This window comes from Rhinopithecus roxellana, chromosome 3, assembly GCF_007565055.1.
Source record: "Rhinopithecus roxellana isolate Shanxi Qingling chromosome 3, ASM756505v1, whole genome shotgun sequence".
Classification (NCBI taxonomy): domain Eukaryota; kingdom Metazoa; phylum Chordata; class Mammalia; order Primates; family Cercopithecidae; genus Rhinopithecus; species Rhinopithecus roxellana.
Window position 1 is genome coordinate 140,680,103 of NC_044551.1, and position 24,194 is coordinate 140,704,296.

Genomic DNA, 24,194 nt, shown 5'->3' on the forward strand with positions numbered 1-24,194 from the left:
ACCTCTTTGGACTAATTGCACAGAAAGAAATAATGAGTAAATTTTCTTAGCTTATGGAACTGATAAGAAGCTGAAGACAATGTCATAAAATGAGCAGAAAGAAAGGGAATCTAAGCAGAGTGATTACAGGTGTGATCATGGCATCATTTAGTCATGTTGCCATAATTATTGAATACTAGGTATTTGTGTTCTTACTGCCACTAAAATTGGACATCAGGCTGTTCATTGATAGCAGCTCTTGTCTCTGAAATTTGAAGGTTGCTGGCATCTCACTTGGCCCTCGAATGCTGCTCTCCCCATTCTTCATTGCATCAGTAGTGCAGATTCAAAGCTCGAGAATGATATGTCAGACGGGCAAGCCAAAGTCCACGGGTCCATGTCCTGGACTGCAGACAGGTTCAAAGCGAATATGGTATTTGAGTGTTTGACTTTCACAATGATAGGACTGAAATTTCCTAAGAATAGATAAAAGTTCAGTTCCTGAACAGTCAAATATCAAGACATGTCTCAAAAATTCTGTTTCTCGACCAGGCACGGTGGCTCACACATGTAATCCCAGCACTTTGGAAGGCTGAGTGGGGTGGATCACTTGAGGTCAGGAATTCCAGACCAGCCTGATCAGCACGTTGAAACCCCATTTCTACTAAAAATACAAAATTAGCCGGACGTGGTGGTGCACTCCTGTAATCCCAGTTACTCAGGAGGCTGAGGCAGAAGAATGGCTTGAACCTGGGAGGCAGAGGTTGCAGTGAGCTGAGCTTGCACCATTGCATTCTAGCCTGGGCAAGAGGAGTAAATCTCCATTTCAAAAGAGAAACAAACACACACAACTCTGTTTCTCATTTGTAAGTAACATCTAGGTGCCTGTTTCTCCTCCTATACTTGAGGAATACTTTTAATTCTACACGCTAACATTCTAAATAAGTGAAATTTTTGTCATATTTAACTTAAGAGATCATGAAACATTTTAATGCCAGTGTGCCAAGGCGTGATCCTTTTTTTTCTTTTTCGTTTTTTCTAAACTGCCTCATACTTACAAAAAACAAGGTGGAGAAAGCTTAGTTTATCAAGAAACAACTAATTTTGAAATACAATTTCTTATCTAGCTCATTCTCCTATTAGGTCCATTAGCCTATATGTACTTCCAGAACAACATGTTCATTACATTCTTACTCTCATAGATTAGGGGAGTGTTAGGTTCATAAAAATATAGACAGTAAAGGGTTTCTGGGGGGTTTGTGTTTTCATAGAATATGGTTGTATAATCTCTGATTATTATTTTTTATGTTATTAAGGGTGACTCATGTTGTGATACCAATTTAATTTTGTAAGTACTTCAAGGAAATTTCAACATGAGGTACAGTCTCAGAAAATCTCATATTCAAACATGTGATATCAAAATACAAATTATGCATGATTTAAGAATGACAAGCCTAAGATATTTTGTAATACTATTTATATATGTGTTTAGAAAGCAAAATATAAATATGTATCTCCAAATATAAAAGAGGTTTTTTTCCTTGTTTTTTAATGACAGACAATATATGGAACATGCAAGAAATTATTTTGGAAGTAGCATGTCAGGTCCATATATATGATTTCCAAACAAAATAGCAGGACACAGACTAAGTTTGAAAAAAAAAAAAATGCATCAGCAAAGGATATCGTGAATACTGTACTTTGCAGATCGGTCTGTCAGTATAATGAGACTTATTATAAGCTAATAGTTGTTTGCAGACATACAGATTCATTTATTAGAACCTGAAGAAAATAAATTAAATTGATAGGCCTTGAAATGTAAGCTTAAGTTTTTAACGTCACACCTACTGTTAACGTCTTTTTCATTCAGTTCCACGAGAGGTGCTGAACTCCCTTAGAAGTAATAATAGTTAGAATGGAGATGGAAATTCAGAAACTGCTTTTGGAATACTGAAGAGCAGTTACATTGTTCCTCTGATACCTTTGTAGATCCAAATTTGAAGACAAATTTGCTCAGGTAATGTTGCATAGCAGTAAGTGCATTTCTGCTACATGCTGTTACCCACGAACTCCTGTATCTTTGATCTAATGACTCTGCAGTCATCTACAGTGAAGTCCTCAAAGATTTTAGTCTCAGGAGCCTTTACATTTCTGAGAATTATTAAGAATCCCAAGGTCTTTCATTTAAATAAGTTATATGAATTGATGTATTTACTATAGTAAAAATGTAAACAGATTCAATTTTAGAGAGGTTTATTTACTCTATTTAAAAACAGTAATAAATTCATTATGTATTAGCGTAATTAATATTTTAAAACTATCGTTTTCAGCAAAGAAAATTGGTGAGAAGTGAACACATTGTGGCAAGTCTCTTTAGTGTCTAGCTTAGCAGACAACAGCCACATTCAGATATCTGCCTCTGCATTCAGTAATTTTCAGTATCTCATGTCATGTAGCATTTGGAACACTGTGCTGTACATTTTCAGAGAACGAGTTTAAAAATACTTGAGTATTACCTAAAATTAAATATATTTAAAATAATTTTGAAAGGTAAAAGCAAGATTTTAACATCTCAGTATTGATTTTACAATAGCTTACCCATTCAGGGTAGTGAAAGAGTGCTGGGGATTCCCAGAGGTGCCTGGAGGACACTTTGAGAACCACTGTTCTAGGGCCATGTATTCCAATTAGGGAAGATGTTTCCAAACCATCTAGGTTTGTGGTTCCCTTACTGTCTTAATCATTTTTTAAACTGTGACAAGAAAAAAGTAATATGCCAACAGTTTCCTTTTAAGTATTTGGGTTCAAACAGTTTAATAAACATGTATGTCCTAGCAACTTAATACTTATTTTTAAAATAAAAATAAAATACTATATTTTATTTTACATTATTCTTAAAAAACATAATTTATTATTATTGGATGATTACACAATTTCTTAATTATGCAATTATATTGGAAATAGTCACCTACATTGCTACTTCTGTATTTTCCTGTGGCACTTTCTTTATCTTAATGAACTTTTAATTTTAAAACAGTTTTAGATTTATAGAGAACTGTGAGAAGATAAGAAAGTTTTTATAAACATAAACCTAGTTTCCTATATTATTAACATATTCATATAAGTGTGGTTCATTTGTTATAATTATTATTAATTTAAGACTATACTCGGATTTTCTTAGTTTTTACTTCATGTTCTGTCTCTATCCCATGATTACATTTACTTGTCACGTCTCCTTTGACTCCTCTTGACTCTGAAAGTTCATCAGATTTTTCTTCGTGTAATGACTTTGATAACCTTGAGGAGTATTGTACAAGTATTTTGCAGAATGCCCCTAAATTAGGATTTGTTCAAAGGTCTTCTCATGATTCAAGTGGATTTACTGGAGAATGATCACATAGGTATATGCCAGTTTCAGCACATCATATTAAGAGCGCTTACCATTCATATGACTAATCACTGTTGATGGCATGGCTGCAGTAATGTTTGTCAGATTTCTCTACTGTAAAATTACCCTTTTCCCCGTTTTACCATACTGCAGTCTTTAGAAGGAAGTATGTGCAGTCCATACTGCTTGAGAGCAGAAAATTATTTGGAAATTTTCTGCACTTTAGTTTTTGTTGTTGTTGTTTATTTGTTTGTGTTTGTGGTTAATGTTTTTCCACTATCTACTATGATGACCTGGAAGAGCTCCTGATGATAAACCAGGAGTGTCAGGCCACCTATGACTGAGTCCCCTGGGAGCTTTTATGTCTTAGCTTGTCCAAACTGCACCTTCAGCAAATCATCAACTACGGTTTCAGGTTTTTGTGCCCCAGCATTGGTTTCTGCAACTGTTTCTGCTAATGAATTTCTGCTCTGTTAATCTGTGATTCTCTTTATCCACATGTCTATCTCTCTAATTTTTGGAACAGCTGTTTGCCCTGTGACCTCACTTTTCTGAAAACTATTCTGAAGAAAAGTTGTTGGTTTTTCTTTTTGTTCAGCTTTTAATTTGTTGTTAGAATGCAGTGAAAACTTTTAACTTTCCTATATGCCATACTGAAAATCAGAAGTGGTGCTTTATATTTTTGGAAAGATTTAATTATTGGTTTAGTATGTTTAATAGATGTAGAGCTCTTCATTTTTGTAATTTTTGTAGGTTGTGTCTCTCAAGGAGTTGGTCCATTTCATTTGATTTTAAATTTTTTGATATAGAGTGTTCATAGTATTTCTTTTTTTATTCTTGAAATGATAACATTGGGAGTAATAGTAATGACCTCTCTTTTATTTCTGATATGCAGGACTTGTGTCTTTTCTCCTCTCTCTTCTCTCTCTCTCTCTCTCTCTCTCTCTCTCTCTCTCTCTCTCTCCCACTTGTTCTTTTGTTAGCCTGGGTGTATGTTTAACAATGTTAATTATCTTTTTTAAAACAGTCAGACTTGGACTTTGGTAGTGTTAAGGATCTTTTTTTTTCTTGGAACGTTTATTTTAGGTTGGGGTGGGTACATGTGCAGGTTCGTTACATGGGTAAATAGTGTGTTTCTGGGGTTATGTGTACAAATGATTTTGACACCCAGGTAGTGAACATAGTACTTGATAGGTATTTTTGTTTGTTTGTTTTGTGTTTTGTGTTGTTTTGTTTTGTTTCAAGATGCAGTCGCATTCTATCACCCAGGCTGGAGTGCAATGGTGCGGTCTTGGCTCACTGCAACCTCCACCTCCTGGGTTCAAGCGATTCTACCGCCTCAGCCTCCCGAGTAGCTGAGATTACAGCCAGACACCACCACATCCAGCTGATTTTTTGTATCTTTAGTAGAGACTGGGTTTCATCATGTTGGCCAGGCTGGTCTTGAACTCCTGACTTCATGATCCGCCCACCTCAGCCTCCCAAAGTGCTGGGATTACAAGCATGAGCCACTGTGCCCAGCTGATAGGTAGTTTTTTTTATCATCACCCTCCTCCCACCCTCTAACCTCAAGTAAGCCCTGATATCTATTGTTACCCTAACTGGGTCCACGCATTCTCAATGTTTAGCTCCCACTTCACAGTGAACATGTTTTCATTTCCTGTGTTAATTTACGGAAGATAATGGCCCCCAGCTGCATTCATGTTTCTGCAAAGGACACAATTTCATTCTTTTACGGCTGCATAGTAGTCTATGGTGTATATATACCTCATTAATGGACATCTAGATTGATTCCATGTCTTTGCTATTGTGAAAAGTGCTGCTGTGTCTGGAACTGCTTCCTTCTGGTGGGTTCTTGGTCTCACTAACTTCAAGAATGAAGCTGCGGACCCTCATGGTGAGTGTTACAGTTCTTAAAGATGGTGTGTCCGGAGTTTGTTCCGTCACAGGTTCAGATGTGTCCAGAGTTTCTTCCTTCTGGTAGGTTTGTGGTCTCCCTCACTTCAGGAATGAAGCCGCAGACCCTTGTGGTGAGTGTTACAGCTCCTAAAGGTACTGCGGACCCAAAGAGTGAGCAGCAGCAAGATTTATTGTGAAGAGCAAAAGAACAAAGCTTCCACAGCGTGGAAGGGGCCCGGAGGGGGTTACCACTGCTGGCTCCGGTGACCAGCTTTTCTTCCCTTATTTGACCCTGCCCACATCCTGCTGCTTGGTCCATTTTACAGAGAGCTGATTGGTTCATTTTACAAAGTGCTGATTATTGCATTTACAATTCTTTAGCTAGATACGGAGAGCTGATTGGTGCGTTTTTACAGAGCCCTGATTGATTCATTTGCAATACTTTAGCTAGACGTAGAGCACTGATTGGTGTGTTTTAACAGAGTGCTGATTGGTGCTTTTCAAACCTTTTAGCTAGACAGAAAGGTTCTCCAAGTCCCCAGTTGACCCCTGAAGTCCAACTGGCTTCACCTCTCACTGCAGTGAACATAGGCATGCACATGTATTTATCATAAAATAATTTATATTATTTTGGCTATATGCCCAGAGATGGCATTGCTGGGTCAAATGGTAACTCTGTTTTAAGTTTTCTGAGAAATCTTCAAAATGCTATCTAAGGTGGCTGAATTAATTTACATTCCTACCATTAATGTATAAGCATTCCCTTTCCTGTGCAACCTTACCAACATCTGTTTATTTTTTGACTGTTTAAAAAACACATCCGAACTGATGTGAGATGGTGTCTCACTGTGCTTTTGATTTGCATTTGCATTTTCCTAATGATTAGTAATGTTAGGCATTTACCTTTATTTATTTATTTAATTTTTTATTCATTTGTTTATTTTTGTTTTTATCTATTTATTTTATTTTATTTTATTTTTTTTTATTATTATTATACTTTAAGTTCTAGGGTACATGTGCATAACGTGCAGGTTTGTTACATATGTATACTTATGCCATGTTGGTGTGCTGCACCCATCAACTCGTCAGCACCCATCAATTCATCATTTATATCTTGTATAACTCCCCAATGCAAGCCCTCCCTCCTCCCCCCTCCCCCCTCCCCATGATAGGCCCCAGTGCGTGATGTTCCCCTTCCCGAGTCCAAGTGATCTCATTGTTCAGTTCCCACCTATGAGTGAGAACATGCGGTGTTTGGTTTTCTGTTCTTGTGATAGTTTGCTAAGAATGATGGTTTCCAGCTGCATCCATGTCCCTACAAAGGACGCAAACTCATCCTTTTTTATGGCTGCATAGTATTCCATGGTGTATATGTGCCACATTTTCTTAATCCAGTCTGTCACAGATGGACATTTGGGTTGATTCCAAGTCTTTGCTATTGTGAATAGTGCCGCAATAAACATACGTGTACATGTGTCTTTGTAGTAGAATAATTTATAATCCTTTGGGTATATACCCAGTAGTGGGATGGCTGGGTCATATGGTACATCTAGTTCTAGATCCTTGAGGAATTGCCATACTGTTTTCCATAATGGTTGAACTAGTTTACAATCCCACCAACAGTGTAAAAGTGTTCCTATTTCTCCACATCCTCTCCAACACCTGTTGTTTCCTGACTTCTTAATGATTGCCATTCTAACTGGTGTGAGATGGTATCTCATTGTGGTTTTGATTTGCATTTCTCTGATGGCGAGTGATGATGAGCATTTTTTCATGTGTCTGTTGGCTGTATGAATATCTTCTTTTGAGAAATGTCTGTTCATATCCTTTCCCCACTTTTTGATGGGGTTGTTTGTTTTTTTCTCGTATATTTGTTTGAGTTCTTTGTAGATTCTGGATATTAGCCCTTTGTCAGATGAGTAGGTTGCAAAAATTTTCTCCCATTCTGTAGGTTGCCTGTTCACTCTGATGGTAGTTTCTTTTGCTGTGCAAAAGCTCTTTAGTTTAATTAGATCCCATTTGTCAATTTTTGCTTTTGCTGCCGTTGCTTTTGGTGTTTTAGACATGAAGTCCTTGCCCATGCCTATGTCCTGAATGGTACTACCTAGATTTTCTTCTAGGGTTTTCATGGTATTAGGTCTAACATTTAAGTCTCTAATCCATCTTGAATTAATCTTCGTATAAGGGGTAAGGAAAGGATCCAGTTATCTATTTATTTTAAATGGAGTCGTACTCTGTTGCTCAAGCTGGAGTGTAATGGCACAATCTCAGCTCACTGCAACCTCCACCTCCCAGGCTCAAGTAATTCTCCTGCCTCAGCCTCCCAGGCAGCTGGGATTACAAGCACACACCACTGTGCCCAGCTAATTTTGTATCTTTAGTAGAAATGGGGTTTCATCTTACTGCTCAGGCTGGTCTCGAACTCCTGACCTCGGGTGATCCACCCACCTTGGCCTCCCAATGTGCTGGGATTACAGGTGTGATCCACCATGCCTCGCCGAGCATTTTTTCATATGCTTTTTGGCCACATGTATGTCTTCTTTTGAAAATTTGTCTGTTCATGTCCTTTGCAAATTTTTTTATAAAGTTGTTTTTTGTTTGTTGATTTGTTTACGTTCCTTATGGATTATGGATATTAGACCTTTGTTGAATGCATAGTTTGCAAATTTTTTCTCCCTTTCTGTAAATTTTCTGTTTACTCTGTTGTTAGTTTATTTTGCTGTGCAGAAGCTTTTCAGTTTAATTAGATCCTACTCGTCTATTTTTGTTTTTGCTGCAGATGCTTTTGGAATCTCCATGGTGAAATCTATGCCAAGGCATATGCCTAGAATAGTATTTCCTAGATTTTCTTCTAGGGTTTTTACACATTTAGATTTTACTTTTAAGTCTTTAATAAATGTTGAATTGATTTTCTTATATGGTGTAAATAATGGGATTAATTTCAGTCTTCTTCATATGGCTAGCCAGTTATCCCAGCAACATTTGTTAAATAGGGAGTCCTTTCCCCTGTGTTTGTAATTGTTCACGGTCAGATGGTTGAAGTTATGGGACTTTGTTTCTGAGTTCTCTAACCTGTTCAGTTAGTCTACGTGTCTGTTTTTCATACCAGTATCATGCTGTTTTGGTTACCGTAGCTCTGCAGTATAGATTGGTGTTGGGTAGTATGATTTCTCTGTCTTCATTCTTCTCACTTAGGATTGCTTTGGATATTCACGTTCTTTATTGGTTCCCTATGAATAGTTTATTTTAATTCTGTGAAAAAATGACATTCACAGTTAGATGCAAGTTCACAATTGAACCTGTAAATTGTTTTTGGCAGTATGGCCATTTTAATCATATTGATTTTTCCTATTCAGGATCATGGATTTTTTTTTTTATTATTATTGTGTAATCTCTCATTTTTGTCAGTAGTGATTTGTAATTCTCATTGTCAGGTTCTTCCACCTCTCCGGTTAGCTATATTTCTAGGTATTTTATTCTTTCTGTGGCTATTGTAAATGAGATTCTTGATTTGGTTCTCAACTTCAACATTATTGGTGAATAGAAATGCTACTGATTTTTGAACATTAACTTTGTATCCTAAAACTTTACTGAAGTTGTTTATTAGGTCTAGGAGCCTTTGGGCAGAGACTATGGGGTTTTCTAGGTGTAGAATCATGTCATCTGTAAAGAGATGCAGTTTGACTTTCTCTCTTCCTGTTTGGGTGCCTTTTACTTTTCTCTCTTGTGTGATTGCTCTGGCTAGGACTTCCAGTAGTACACTGAATACGAATGGTGAGAGTGGGCATCTTTGTCTTGTTTCAGGCCCCCTGCGGAGTGCTTTCAACCTTTACCTGTTCAGTATGATGATGACTGTGGCTTTGCCACAGATGACTCTTATTTTGAGGTGTTCCCTTGATGACTAATTTGCTGGTTTTTTAAACATGAAATGATACTGAATTTTGTTGAAAGCCTTTTCTGAGTCTATCGAGATGATCATGTGATTTCTGTTTTTAATTGTGTATGACATCAATCACATTTATTTACTTGTGTATGTTGAACTAATTTTGCATCCCAGGAATTAAAGCCTACATAATCATGGTGCATTAGCTTTTTGATGTGCTTCTGAATTCTATTCACTAGTATTTTGGTGATGATTTTTGCATATGTGTTCATCAAGGATATGAAATTTTTCCTTTTCTTAGTGTCTCTGCCAGGTTTTAGTATAAGAATGATGCTGGGCTCATAGAATGAGTTAGGAAAGAGTCCCTTCTCTTTGATTTTCTGCAATAGTATCAGTAAGATTGGTATCAGCTTTTCTTTATACAGCTGGTAGAATTCAGCTGTGAATCTATCTGGCTCAGGGCTTTTTCCGGTTGGTAGGCTTTTTGGTATTGATATAATTCCAGAACTCATTATTGGTCCGTCCAGGTATTCCATTTCTTCCTGATTCAATCTTCATAGGTTATGTGTTTCTAGTAATTTATCCATTTTTTTGGCTTATATTGTTTGTGTAAATAGAGGTGTTCATAATTGCCTCTGATTTTTTTTTTTTTTTTTTTTTTTTTTGTATTTCTGTGGGATTGGCAGTAATGTCGTTTCAGACTGTGTTTATTTGGAGCTTCTCCCTTTTTAAAATTAGCCTACTTAGTAGCCTAACAATCTTACTTATTCTTTCAAATAAGCAGCTTTTGATTTCATTGATCTTTTATAGGCATCTTCACATCTCAGTTTTGTTCTGTTCAGCTCTGATTTTGGTTATTTATTATCTTTTGCTATGTTTGGTGTTAGCTTATTCTGGGTTTTGTATTTCCTATAAGTGTGATATTAGGTTGTTAATTTGAGATCTTTCTAACTTTTTGCTGTAGGCATTTAGTGCTATAAACTTTCCTCTTACCATTGGTTTAGCTGTGTCCCAAGATTCTGGCATATTGTATCTTTTTCATTAGTTTCCAAGAATTTGTTAATTTCTGCCTTAATTTTATTCTATACCCAATAGTCATTCAGAAGCAGGCTGTTTAGTATCTATGCAACTGTGTGATTTTATGCTTTGTTGTCAACTGCATACACATTTAGGATTTTTATATTTTTTGTAAAATTGGCCCCTTTATTATTGGACTTCTACATGTAATGGTAGACAAGAAAATTCAATGCATAGGGAAGACATACCTTGGCCACATGTTAATAGCAGGTGTTAGGTAAATGGCCCCATCTACATGTAAAGGCTCTGAGAAATGTCTAGGAGGATGCAAAAGGGATAATAACATGGCTATTGGGAAATGAATCACTATTAATTTAGTCTCTTCTGTGTTTTTGGAAGCACTCTGAAGCTGAATACTGAATTACTAATTCAATTTTATGTTCATGTAATCTGTGTTTTACTGTATCCGTTATATTTTGTTATTAATAATTCTTTTTTCTGAATATAGTCTTGGTTGGTATTTGGAAGTTTTCTACTATGCAATATCAGCTTGGTTATCATTGAAAATCTAAGTTAAATATTTTACATACTGTTTTATGTCATACTATGTTTGTTCTCTTGATGAATATTATTTCTGGTTTCTTAGAATGAGCTAATCCTTTCGATGTTGTGTGCCTTTTATGTGGCTCTTATTTCTTTTTTTTTAAAAAAAAAAAATAGAGAAACTGGCATTTTCCAAATAAATTAGTTAAATAAATTGTATAGGCCACTGCTCAAATATTTTTATTTCTCAAAAATGTGAAACAGAGTAGGTTTGCTTCCGTAATTTTATTTTGCATTTTCAAGATTTTAAGTGTGTGTGACATCTGAAGATTTTCGGCTTTTTCTCTTCCTTCACATTTATTTTTCCTTGATAATTTCAATCGGATTTTTACCAAACAGGAAACAAATACGTAGCTTCAAATCATAACCTTATGACTGACTCACATGTAAAATATCTTTCACATTTATAAATGTATATAATTTAAATAACAAATGTCTCCTGGCCTTTTATTCTTTTGATTTTTTTTTTCTTAAACTGTTTTACAGAATAGCATAGACTGAGTAATTTATAATGAACAGAAATTTATTTCCCACAGTTCTTGAGGCTGGGAAGTCCAAGATTAAGCTGACAGCATCTGGCATTGGCCATCTTGCTGCAACACAGCATGGCAGAAGTTCATCACATGGTGAAAGGAAAAAGAGAGGGACAGATCGAGAGACAGGGGGCTCAAACTGCCCCTTTCATTATGAACCCACTGCTGAGATAGCAAATCTACTCCCACTCTAATGGCCTTAATCCATTCTCTCCACATTCAAAGCCTAATCACCTAATCATCAGGCCCCACGTTCCAGTACTGTTACATTGGGGATTGTTTCCAACACATGCTTGTCTGGGGGACACATTCAACCCATAGCAGTGTTTTTAAAACTGGGAGGCAGTTCACTTATTTATTTATTTTTTTGTATAAGCATAACTATGTACAGTTCTGTATTGATTGACATTCGGCCTGGTTACACACATTGACCACCTAAGAGATGCATAAGAAAACTCATACATGCATGTTTTTCTCATGTAACAAGAATATTGATAAGCTTATTTAGCAATAAGAATATTAAATAAACTTAACAATATTCTTGTTACATGAGAAAGAGTTAAATTGTAGTTAAATAGTTAAATTGTCAGGTTTAGGTTGAGGCTCCATCTTCATGAACTCATGTTCATTAACATTTCTATTCTGCTCATATGGAAGATGCCTTTCTTGCCCTAATCGGCTGAGCATGAGAACTGCATTTATGAAGTCAAAGCAAAAAATGATAAAATAGCTAAAACTACATCTCAAATCAATTTGTTCAGCTAATAAAAATATATAGTATATATTCTGCGAAATAGTACAGTAGGATTATTGTAGAAATAAACAACACTAAATTCCTCTCTAAAAATACTATTGAAAAAAGCTAGTTATTTGATCATCATCTCTAGTATATAGTTTAGTTTCTGGTGAAGGAAAAATAAATTGCCCATTTTTAGAAAATGTAGTACGTGACTTGCTATTTTACATTTGTCATTTTTTTTCATTTTATACTATCTCAAGATATTCTGATATAACATTGTAGTCATCTGGCTAAACTCATAATGTAGATTATCAACTTGCTAAGTTAGTGAATATACTTTTAATTTTACAATGGATATGTTACAATATAAATTTAAGGAAGATAAAAGTAATTTTTAGAATGCTACATTACTCTCACAAAAAAACTTCCTTCATGTTCTTGTTTTTCTTCTTTCCAGTAGACTCTACAACATAATCTAAAGTTTAAATGACAAAGTAATGTAATTTATGTTATGTCTTGTTAAGGAATACAACAATTTTTGGAGGTATACCGTTTTACTTTTAAGGAGCTTGAAGTGAACCTATATTCAAATTACACAGAAGATATCAACTAGTTGTGAAAGTTTCTGAAACCAGCCAGACATGGTGACATGTGCCTGTCATCCCAGCTACTCAGGAGACTAAGATAGGAGGATCGCTTGAGCCCAGGAGGTAGAGCTGTGATTATACCACTACACTCCAACCTGAGGGACAGAACAAGACCGTGTCTCAATTAAAAAAATAATAATAACAACAAACAAACATTCTGAAACCAACCATTATTCATATTTCCTTTGGTGCTAAATTTGAAACAATGTCATTAAACAGAAAGTTCCCGTAGATTATAAAGAATATTTTCCACTTATTCCAGAAAAAATCATATATATGTGGATATATTATGTTTATATTATCTGTTTGACAGAAAGGAACTATCCCAGTCTTACATTTGAATATGTTGTGTGCATATATTCTATTATATGTATGTTGTATATGTGTTAAGAAGATTTGATAGAGAGACTATCAGAAAATCATTAACATTTATTAGTAAATGACAAGGTGAGGGTCCATATTGACAATATTATCTTAGTCACTGAGAGATAATTATGTGCCAAATAAAATTTTAACTTCACTAAGAAAGTACTCAAAATACATGCCTTTACAATTTTTTTTTTGTTTATCCCCATGTGAGTTTCCAAATTCAATCATGTTACTAGACAAATTTCAGTGAATGAATCATTTAAACTCTTTAAAACCTAGATTCCATTTTTTTTTTCAAATTGGAATGTCAATTATATTTATCTGTATGTTATCTTGAGAATTCATTAAAATCAACAAATATCATGTATGGTTCCTGGCACATAGTAAATCTTTTATAAACGTTAGTAATTATCTATTTTTCATACTTTCTGTTCTACCTCTCCTTTTCCTTTTATAATTAGCATGTTTTTATTATTGCCACTGCAATTAATATAATTATTCCTATTGTGATTCAAACTCCCCACCCAGCAATTGTTTATCATACACATGAGCATGAAGGATAATCTTATTTTATCCTACAGAAAATAATCTTATTTTTTCTTATTACAAAATAATAAGGAAAAATTTAAGATAATTATATCTTCTGTAGGATAAATAATAATTTATCCTATATGATCAGCTATTAAAAGGTAGAAACCAAAAGAAGATTTATAATTAAATTCTTACCTTAAATTCATAAATGATAACATTGGTATTTGAACAACCAAAAACAGTTTCTTTCCTGGCCCAAATCACCATGTGTAATACAATGGAAATCAAATCAGATAAACATAAAAAACATAATGCAGATTTAACTTTCCATGAGTTTATTAAGATACACTGGCAGAACTATTCATTAGCATCTATAAAAATATGAACAGTACTTTTATGACTTAGAATTCTTATCTCAGAGAACAAAAACACGAAAGTACATAGAAACTATCTGTTATTGTTTATTTCCTCTTGTAATTTCAACAAATAGTAGGTGGACTAGTGAATATATATTGCAGAAAGGCACATTTGTCCTGAAGAAGAAGATAAATATATCAAGCCAACAGAACTATTTGGAGCATTCAGCTCCATCTAAGAAGGTAGTGTCTTTTCGTAAAATGTTCAAGCAAAGAATTCAACAGAAACAGTAAATTCTGTATTCAGTATTTGAATTCTTTCCAACACAACTTAGATTTCTTTCCTTTTAAAGACTAGCTCTTATAGTCTATATGAAGAAGTAAAAATATTCCCCAGAGCAATAAGTAGCAACACTTTCTTGGCATAGATAACTATAATTTGGACTTTAGAAGAAAATACAGTAACTCGCTTATACTGAGCAGTTATGGCATATCAGGTACTTTTGCAATGCTATGACCTTTTCATATATTATTTCAATCCCCTTCAAAATTAGTAAGGTAAGTATTGTTATTTTGGTGCTTTACACATAAGTAAAGACAGACCCATGAAGATAAAGAGACATACAATTCATTATGGTAGCAGGATCAAATTTCAAAATTATGCTTTTGAGGAGTAAAGTGCATTATGAGTAGGGGAGTAACATAAACATTTACAAGGATGGGATTTAGCATAGAAGGTTAAAGATAATCAAGAAGTTGATTAAATATAGAAGATCTAGCTATGGAGTACTGAGTTTAGTGTGACAGAGACGTCAAATTATAGAGCACTGGAAAAGTAAAGGGAAGAGTTTAAGTTGATTGAGTAACCAGTGAATAAACTTCTAGACCATTACAAAGCAGATGAAAATGTAGTTTTAGGAATACTGGAAACCAAATGAAGAATGTATTTAAGTGGAAAGATCAACTACAGATAAAACCTTGTTAAGCATTTGCAGCAACTTGTCATCAAGTGAGAATGAGAGAATTATTATGATTTTGTTGTGAGAAAGAGTCTCAAATAAGATTATTGTTATCTGAATAATGGACAATTGATATTGACAATTTCCATAGGTAATTAACAAAAAATTAAAAATATTATCTTAAAAGAAAATTTGTGAAATATTCATACTATGAATCAGTGACTCTGATACATTCAGAAGTAATTCTGTGATTTTATGCAGTAAGAAGAGGTTCCACTAGTTTTATAGCAGCTCAAAAGTTCACCAATATTATGGACAGTTTGATAACTGTAATATCAAGAACATTGTGCTTGTCACTTAGTTGGAGTTACTTCTAAAATATACTTTATATAGAGAAACACCTAAAGAAAATGAAAGAATGGTAGGTCATAAAAGCCAAACAGGATAAGGAATAAAATTTTATAACTCACTTTCAGTCAGTTCTACTAAAAAATGAAAAAGGAAACATAAAGATTGCTTATCATGGCTAAGGATTGTCAATGGTCAGCAGTTTATTCTCAGAATAATTGAAGATTTATGATAAAATTTAACAATGTATGTAAACATTTTAAAAGCCTTAAGTCGAGTACGGATATCACATGCTTGTATGCAGTTGATTCTGTCTATAAAGTATGACTATACGTAGTTATATATAAATAAGAAAGAGTGAGTATAGGAGATTATGGATAAGATAGATAGGTTTAATAAAACGACTCATTTATACAACAAGAAGGATAATACTGAGGTCACACAAAATATCCACAGAGAATGTAAATGAAACAGAAAATCTCATCTAAGCTGTTTAAGAGAAAACACTTGATTGTGTGGTTTCTCCACCACCTAGGAAATGGAGATTATGGATGACCTGTAAAATTGGAGTGAAATGATGATAAGACCCAATAAGTAAGTTGTACATTGACATTAAAAGTTGCATGATTTAAACTTCGTAGAGTTGAGAGTTTCAGAAATGAAGCCTTGATAAAGAATTCGAGGCAGGAAAAAGAAAAGAGTAAACATAAGAAAAACTCTTCCCTGTGCCAAAATCTCACTCTGTTTGTATTTGCGTATGGGAGCTGAGTCAACTTGAGAATTAATTTCTCAAGACAAATAAAGCAAAATGATTGTTGCTTTTCTGTCTTTGACCTGTTATGAGGGAAAAAGATTTTTCTCCCGATAGCAATACCAGGAAATTCTCCTGTTGGTAAAATTAAATTTGGTGCTATAAGTTTAGGCCTTACTGAATGCATTGCTTGGCTCAAGAGAACTAGCCAGTTGCCAGACTGAATGTCAACTGAACCATTGCAGCATGGTTGATATTAATGTTTGGAAGGTCCAACCTTCTGGATAGGCCTAAAAATTATGATTTTGCATGATGAAAATGATCTTCTAAGCGTATCATTTTTTTCTTGAACAAAAATTTAAAAATATATTAAATTATTTGTACATTTTTCATATAAGATTATGAAGCATATTGATCTACTGGGAGGTAGCTATTTCCATATGGGTCAAAACATCCCTGAACTAAATATCACAGAAATTGATGTTTCTATGGTTTTGTTTTTACTTGATTAATTAGTAATATTCTTGTATTAATAGAGTTATGAATATGAGTTTTAAAAACAGATTTTTAATTGGTATTCATAGATTGATAATTCCGGGAGGAAGAGGTGTGCAGAGTACGTGTTCATCACTGAGTGAAACCTCTTCCAGGGGTAATTTTTAAATATTCATCCTCAACTTTCTAATGTGTCATAGCTAGATTTGCTGAGGGAAATATATCCACTTAAGTATTTCTGTCATGAGTTTCCCCTGAAAAGAGTAAATTAAAAAGGTAGGAAGGAGCTCTCTTTATTCCACTGTAAGAGTCTGCCTTGAGCAAACAGCATAATTGGATAATGAATGGGCATTCTAATATGCCAAGAACAAGAATATAGCTTATCCCAAATATGCAGTGACCGATTTATTATAGAAATGGACACCGAGGAGTGACAGAAGAGACAGAATGAAGAAGAGGTAAGTAGAATGAATGAAGTAGAATATTTTTAAAAGAAAGTTTCAAGAACATAGAAGCAGGGAGTTAGGGAACTAATGTATGTTTTATTCATTAATAAATAAAAAGTGGAATGTAGAATAGAGAAGTTTCACACAAAAGAAGAGTATACCGTCTAAAAATCACATTCTGGAGTAACCCAGAAAAATGCATCTTCCTCGAGTCAAAATGGTGTGTGAGAAGAGTGTGTGTTTGTGTGTGTTTTGGGTGTAGGTATAGATAAATTTTAGCTCTTGTATTTATACTCAATAAGGATGATCCTCCATGAAATATTTCTCTACTAGTGTGTATCAGGAGAAAAGGAGGAGAGGCAGGGGCTGGAGGCACCGTGTGTTTCTCCTCACCCAAATTTAAAGTTAACTAATGTAAAGTAAAAATAAAATGGATAACAGTCCTGAAAAATGTGAGCAAACAAAACCAAAGGCCTGGGGCCAGGGGCGGTGGCTCACGTCTGTAATCCCAGCACTTTGGGAGGCCAAGGCGGGCGGATCATGAGGTCAGGAGATGGAGAGCATCCTGGCTAACAAGGTGAAACCCCGTCTCTACTAAAAATACAAAAGAAATTAGCTGGGCGTGGCGGTGGGCGCCTATGGTCCCAGCTACTCGGGAGGCTGAGGCAGGAGAATGGTGTGAAACCCGGGAGGCAGAGCTTGCAGTGAGCCGAGATCGCGCCACTGCACTCCAGCCTGGGAGAATGAGCAAGACTCCATTTCAAGAAAAAAAAAAAAAAAAAAAGGCCTTAAAGATAGCCTTAATCTTGCTTAATAGCAAACATAAGTAAAACTTAACTTGTGTCATTGCCGATAAATGCTTATGTTAGACAGAACTAAAATTTAACCTCAACCAACCATAAGCAGCCAATTAACATATGATTATGTGATTAGAGACTTTCCACCAAGGTGGACTAAAAAGAAGTAATTCTGTAATTGCAAACCATTCCAATAATTTACTTAGTGTGCTTTTGCATTCTTCCAATAAATATTGCCTCTGACATTTTGTCATTGGAACACTATATTGGTTGCTTCTTACTCAAACTCTTTAATATTTTATTGTGCCTCTGATTTTTCTTTGACACCAGCTAATGTCCCAAAGCTATAATAATGATGAAATATATGATACTGCATTTTCAGATGTGCAACAGTAAAACTTTTTCTGTTACAATAAAAGAAAAAATGTATAGATAGAGAGACCTATTACTATCTACCAGAAGAGATGGTGCTCCTCGAATCTCTGTATCTGTATTGTGACAAGTAGAGTTGGATTTTATGATGCACTTCACACACTTACGCTACAGCTATACATTGCTGGAGGAAAGTGTTACTATTTTCACTACAGTTTTTCATTCACCTATAATTCTTAAAGAAAAAAGAGAACTTGCCTGGGGTTGTGTGGCATAATGAGAATTACATCTCCTCTATCTCTTTGTCTTTGTCTTTGTATTTCTCTTTCTTTCTTTTATCTTCTATTAACCACAAATATTAGTTTTATTAAATTTAGCCTTATGCCTCCTATATTAAATATTTTTCCCTATTTTTTTGGAGATAGAAAATCCTCAAACTCTGTATTAAAATATGAGTTAAGATAATATGGCATCAGGAGCTCTAGTGATATACTGTCCTAGATATGAATGGGAAAATACTGTCTTTCTTGATCATCTTGTTGCAATTTAAACAATAGACATGGAAAGACTTATAAGAGATAGAGCAGGTTGTCACAAAACCATGAGATAATCCCATGTAAGGTTTTCCCTCCTCCCAAATACGTGTGAAAACAATTTTTAGCAGCTTTTATTGTCAGCTTCCCAAATGTTTACACCCTCTATTTCTGCAAGGCTGAGATTCCTTTTTGACCTAACATTTGTGCAGCACACACACACACATATACACACACATGCACACATGCACTCACACACATAGATAACAATAAGTTTTGGAAAAACATTGATGTACTTTGTCGTCTACCATTTAGAACACTTTTAACAAATCTAGTTCATCTGAAACAGTTTGGGAATGTTCCTGATATCTGACATATCCCTGATTCTCTTTACAGTAGATGTGCCCACATTGCCTTTGATGTTAAGTGTTGCCATTTGACCTCCAATATCTTAAGATCCCATAATCTCCACTGAAATCAGGAAGTACATCTCAATGACAGCATTCCCTGTGGTCATATCTGGGCTACATGGAATTCACCTGGGGTCTGGGTATACAAGGCACACATGATAAATCCAAAAAAACTTCCCTATATCCCAAAGCTTTCTAATTCTTTGTTCCATATTATGCTGTGGAACTCTGGGATCTCAGCCTCATTAAATATAGGTCACCACTAAGTCAAGTTTCATTTGATCTGCCAATTACAGAGCTATTTCTAGCTGTTCCAGTCATCTCCAGCTGTAAGAGCTAAATTAGATACACCCATAAAAATGAATAAAACCCAATTTAGTGTTATATCCTGTCCTGTTTGATCCTTAGAATCCACTCTCACACAGGTTTTCCAGCTTTCTGCTGATATATGTAAGCAAAGCCTTGTGATTATTTTGCTGCAGAAGTTTTTTTCCCCCTGGGTCATAGTGTATACTACTATCTCTGGTGAATGTTGAGATGTGACTCCAGTTATGAGCAAATGGCAAAAGGGTGGAAAGAGATTCATGTCGTTGTTATAAAAATGGGCATCCCCATCCAGTAGAGAATCTCTCCTTCAGGACTGAGATCTCTCATTAGAGAGGACAAAGCTGTGGTTTACTGGATGTGGAAAAGCTGCAAATGTGCATTAGACAGAACTTGCTAGAAATGTGCTCCTGCTCTAAGAGCCAGGTGCTGGAAAAGCTGTACATGCAGCAGAAGTTGTAGGCATTGCAAAAGTTTGTTCCTGGGGAAGTCACCCATGCTGAAAGAGCCAACTTCTTCTACAGTAGCCATGGTGTGTACTGCAGAAGCCTGGCAGGAGGGGCACACTCAAACCAAGGAAGAGAAGCGCTTTACTTCTCTAGAGTCCATGCAGTGCCCTCTATTGTCAAAGCTTAACATTATGTCATCTGGGGAAGATCTCTTTACAGGGTCTAGCATCATTTGCATAAAGAAGACAATGAACGGTAGATTTGGAGATGAGAGGCAATATAGTGTGTGTGTGTGTATATATATACAATGTATGTATGTGTATATATATAACGTATATGTGATGCCTACACTACACATGTATTACACATACATTGTACTATGTAATATATTATAAAATACATACAGTATGATAATCTTTAAATAGATTCAGAAACTTAGTTTTTTATTACCCCTACTTTCCTAATAACTAGTGATTGTGTGCTCAGGAAGAAAGAAAAAGTAGTTATGGGGGGAAAATGTGTTTTCTATTCACATCTAAGTTGTAGTTTGATAAAAAAAAAGATGGGAAAATGTGCCTTGTTACCTAAATGTATTACATATGGTAACCTCGACTTTATAGCTAGATTGAACAAGGGGGCTATATTTTATTTTATCAACTCACATTACATATTTTAATATGGACTCAGGAAAGAATTTTATTTGCATTGTTTATTGTGTCCCAGATCATTTTCCCCAGAATGTTATTTATGCTGAGTCACTCTTGAATATATTTGAAATGAGCAGACCTATACTTTCAGAAATTTCAGAGTAACATGTCACTTAATTGGGGGGGCCACAATTTCCTTCTATATTTATAGGTATACAATAGTCAGACTATATTTTTTTCTTTTCTTTATATGCATATGACAGAATGAGTCTCAATTTGTTTTAATATTCTCATTTTGTAGTTCTTGATTAGAGTAATTCACCATGAGCCATCTTTATGGAACTTTGAAAAATATGTCATAACTGAGCATGGTATCAATGTAACCTACACTCATGTGACAGTTTTTGACCTTCCTCTTAAAAATACACCAGCTTTTTTTCCTGTATAGATTCTCTATAGATGCAACTTTGTGAAATTAATAAACAAATGAATTTATTTCTATGCATAGGCATCTTATTTTATTCGATGTTGCCTTTTATTCATTTTTCTTCTTCCTTTAATTTTTGTCTACTTTCTTCTTCAGGCTACCCTTAGGCCTTAATTTTAATATTTATTGCTGTCAATTTCAATGAAGTTTTTTTTTCTTCAGAATTCTAAGTTTTGTTTTAGCTATTTCATGGACTTGCTAGAGAACCCTGCTTCAGCGATCCCTCTGTGACACAGCTTGACACTTTTAATGATGCCACTGTCACACTTGACTAAACTGATCCTCTCCTGTCCTTATGTTACAGAGGGTATCCGCAAACACTGACAAGCTGACTTCCAATTTGTCCCAGCTAATAACTAACATCATTAGACCTCAGAACAAGTGCTTTGTATAGTGTATTTGAAGTATGCTCCAAAGAGAATACTATTAATATTTTATGCAGTTTTTTCTGCATATGAACTTTAAAATTATTATAATAATCCCCATTAATAATAACATCCACAAAATCAGCTCTGATTTTCTGAAACAAAGACATCTTAAAAAAAAAAAAGCTCACTATTGTAATACCACTCCTCTCCTTTTCATTAATATTTTGTGTTTCTGAGTAAATCTTACTACACATTGATCTTTTAATTCCCCCCACAACAAACAAAAACAACAAAACTCAGAAACAAACAATAAACTGACAAACTCAAACTAGCTAATGGATTTGGAGAAGGAATAGAAAATAATAAAGATTTAGCATAATGGATACTTTTACTTTTCTAAATGAAAATCAGAGATACTGAAAAGTCCTTGCTCTAGTTAGATGGTTCTTATATTATATATTATAAAAATTGTAATGGTATCATTGGAATCTTATGAACAATTACACATGTTGTTGTAGCGCACATACATGCTGCCTTGGAATCACGTTATAGGTGCATAGTTGGGTGATACTGCATATGACTTTGCAGGTTTTCAATATAAAATTTTTATAAATAAGTGTAATAGTGTAAACTGGGCAATAGGTTAATGAAAATTGTCATGTTTCCGGGTTTAAGTGCTTATTAAATTATTACAAATAATTTTCTAGAATTTTTATTTTAAAAATATTATTGTAAAAAGAAAAGTATTATTTCCCAAAGCAAAATCTAAAAATATGGTGAGATTTAGGATAAATTCAAATGGATATTAGTAAAATGTACTGGATACAAACTTTTTCCCAAAGAAATCTCAACAGACATAAAAATTTAAAAAATATGGAAAATAAAGAGCATAAATTGATGGTGTACATTTTTTAAAGTATTGAACTGCATCTTTCTTTTTAGTTTTCAAGGCTCAGTTACATATTGTGGAAAATAATTCAACCCAAGACAGGTAAAGAGAAAGATAGTTATATTTAGTAAAATACCAAGAAGTATAATAGATACCCATCATATTAGATGTTGGTTTAGTTAATTCTGATAACTCTATTAAATTAAAATGAAAATCAGATAATTTAATGTGTGCTCAAATCTTATGTTGCTGAATGTAAGAGGGTAAGTTGAGTTGACTGAAGCCAATTTAAATGAACCATGTGTGCTATCCACTACACACTTGGCCACTTGGTAGAGTTTGAGGCAAAATATTTTTTAAAAAGTAACAGTGGTAATATTTGATATCTTTTTTTTTTTTTTTTTTTTTTTTGGAGACAGAGTCTTACTCTGTCTCCCAGACTGGAGTGCAGTGGCGCCATTTCAGCTCATTGCAACCTCTGATCCCCGGATTCAAGCGATTCTCCTGCCTCAGTCTCCTGAGTAGCTGGGATTACAGGTATGTGCCACCATGCCTGGTTAATTTTTCTATTTTCAGTAGAGACGAGATTTCAGCATGTTGTTCAGGCTGGTCTCAAAGTCCTGACCTCCAGTGATTCGCCCGCCTCGGCCTCTCAAAGGATACCATTTAAAATAAACTGAACACCCAACAAACACTATATTGGCTGGGTCGGTGGCTCACACCTGCAATCCCAGCACTTTGGGAGGCCGAGGCAGGCAGATCACCTGAGGTCAGGACATCGAGACCAGCCTGGCCAACATGGCAAAACCCCATCTCTACTAAAACTACAAAAATTAGCCAGGCGTGGTGGTGGGCGCCGGTAATCCCAAGCTACTCCAGAGACTGAGGCAGAACTGTTTGAACTCGGGGGGTGGAGGTTGCATTGAGCCAAGTTCGTGCCACTGCACTCCAGCCTGGGTGACAGAGCAAGACTCTGTTCCAAAAAACAAACAAAAGAAACCACACTATATTCATAGACAAATATGTTCAATTCTGTAGACATTCATTAAACAGAGCATTGATCTGCCAAGGATATGATTTGTAATAGAAAAAAAAAAACAATATTTTCATAAGGAAAAATAAAATAACTTACCGTGTCCGTCCTCACTTCTGTTTGGATATTCAGAGACGCTGAATGGGGTTTGTTTAGCTTGTTGACTTTATGGATAAAGTAACTTGTATTCATCTGGTGATTATTTTGCTACCAAACTAATTAGTTTCTAATAAAATCCGCCCTTACCAATTTCTGAAAATGGAAAAACAAACCATGGAAATGTGGCTTGAACAGCAAGGCTCTGCATTATCAAATTCCACCATATCCACCATGACATATAAATAAATAAAGAGTAATAGCAACATTGAAAATAGTACTTTTCCATATTAAAAATATTTAAGGAATGTTTCATTATTGAAAGGAAGTTACTTTTTTGAAAAATAAAAATAAGACAGAAAGGATACCTATATGTCTGCTCTCTATGACCTTCCCATCCAAGAGGAAGAAGCAAGGCCAACTAAAATTACACTTTTGCAGATCCCATTGCCACAGTCCAAACTAGGTCTGGAGGCATTGAGAGATATCAGGAAAGATCTCAACCTTATTTCTTTTTACAGTATGAACCAGCAAAGTTTGCATCCTTGCTTTAAAATGGAAGCTTCCCACCTTCATAAGGCAGAAGCTAACAACAAGAAGAGTTGATTTTGTTCTGGTGTTCTGGGTACACTAAAGATTAAATGGCTTCTTGACTGGCAATTCATTCCCTTCCACTGCAGTTCACATAACACCTTGTCTTTGCTCTGATTGGTTTCTTCACTTTCCCTTTATTTTCCAGGAACTCTAAATCAAGAACTGGGAGCTTGAATTGTGCTTCTTCCTTTGACATAAACTTGACTGTTTTTCTCTGCAAAATTTGAGCATGGAATTTATATATCACCTTTT

The 24,194-nt window shown here is 35.0% G+C and overlaps 1 pseudogene; it reads left to right on the plus strand.

Annotated features, from left to right (window-relative positions):
- Window positions 1–338: 338 nt before the first annotated feature.
- The window catches only part of LOC104663597, an 87,470-nt pseudogene continuing 63,614 nt past the window's right edge, over window positions 339–24,194 (plus strand).